General features: G+C 42.6%; 1 pseudogene; it reads right to left on the bottom strand.

Moving 5' to 3' along the window:
• Positions 1–1,098: 1,098 nt before the first annotated feature.
• On the bottom strand, positions 1,099–1,362 carry LOC104998720 (annotated as a pseudogene).
• Positions 1,363–1,646: the final 284 nt, after the last annotated feature.

Below are 1,646 nucleotides of genomic sequence, written 5' to 3' on the forward strand. Positions count from 1 at the left end.
ATTGATCGCTGAGGAAGGCTTTCTTATCTCTCCTTGCTATTCTTTGGAACTCTGCATTCAGATACCTATATCTTTCCTTTGCTCCTTTGCTTTTCACTTCTCTTCTTTTCACAGCTATTTGTAAGGCCTCCCCAGACACCTGCGCAGCCACTGCTCCTTGGACCTGGGGTTGCTCCTCTCAACACTGTACTATAGCTTTGCAGTAATCCTCGAAATTGAAAAGTGAAAGTCCTCTAAGTTTTTCTTTTCCAATATTGTTTTGGCTAATCTGTATCCTTGAATCCATGTTAATATTAATAACAAAGATATTACAAATTGACAATTAATGATATCATTGACAATTAAAGTCAATTTCTGCCCCAACAAGTCAGCTGAGATTTGGATAGAAATTGTGTTGAGAAGCATTGCTTTATTGACAACACTAAGCTTTTTGATACAAGACTGAGAGCTATCTTTCCATTTATATATTAGAGATCTTCATTTTCTCAGAACACTGTATTTTGGTTTATAGTTGACAATTCTTACACTCCTATTAATTTGTTAACAGAAAATACATATTATAAAACAATGTTTGTTTCATGATGAGAGTAGAAGACTAACACTATGAGTCACTTAAAAAGTTCTGGAGTTCAGTCGTAGAAATGGGATGAGCAGCTTTTGTATCACTCTGGGAGGACACCCTCCTGAGGCACCCCATGCTCCTGCAGGACATGTGGGGCACAGCACACATGGGGGAGCGTGTGGCTCAGGTCCTGCTGGAAGCCCAGGGAGCCTGCATGGTCCATCCAAGATGCTCTGGCCACAATGATCAAAGAGAAAAACCTGGGGTCAGAAGGGAATTGGTTCCTGGAGGGGCCAGGAAGACTATAGCCTTGCCCCTCCCTATTCTGGACTGTAGAAGAGTCTCCTGGGCTGATGGTCCTGGTTGAGAAGATGGTGCCCAGTGGCCTTATGCTGGGTTTGTCCCCCAGGTGTCTGGGCCAAGGAAAAGCTGAAACTTTTTCTAACATGACCTGCCACTTCTCAATGGTGAGGCTGAAGTACCAAATGTATGTGTGGTCTCAGTGTGTGAGAGCTGCTGGCTGAAATTTTTGTACTTTATGTCCTGTCCATACTGGAGGAAGTGGCCAGGGTTAGCACCTCAAGCAGCAGCTCTGAGCTACAGAAGAAGAGCAAGATGCTGTTCATGATGGCTTCCAGGCGGATCACAGAGGTCTGCAACAGCAGGTAATAGGAGGCCACCATGGTGGACAGGAAGGTCAAGACCACATTAATACCATGTGGCATCTTCCATTGGCAGAGACTTCCCTTTGTACCAAAAAATAATCCAATTACTTCAGTTCCAAGATACAGGAAGAGCATCATCACATCCAGCACTAGATTGGCTGTTGGAAATGGGAGCAGGAGATCTTTAGACAGAAATGCAAAGGGTTCTAGCAGGAAATAGGTAGCACAATACCATCCATTCATAAAGGACAGGATTTCCAGGAGGGTATCTCACCTCATGGTACCATCTTCAGACTTCATCTATTAATTTTTTCTGTGTATTTTATTCTCTGTGTTACTCTTTTAAATAGATTTTTATAAGATTTATTTTTGGATTGTCTATTGCTAGTGTGGGTCAGATGGTAAATAATCTGTCTGCA

The sequence above is a fragment of the Bison bison genome, unplaced genomic scaffold (genome assembly GCF_000754665.1).
Source record: "Bison bison bison isolate TAMUID 2011002044 unplaced genomic scaffold, Bison_UMD1.0 scf7180017864334, whole genome shotgun sequence".
Taxonomy (NCBI): domain Eukaryota; kingdom Metazoa; phylum Chordata; class Mammalia; order Artiodactyla; family Bovidae; genus Bison; species Bison bison.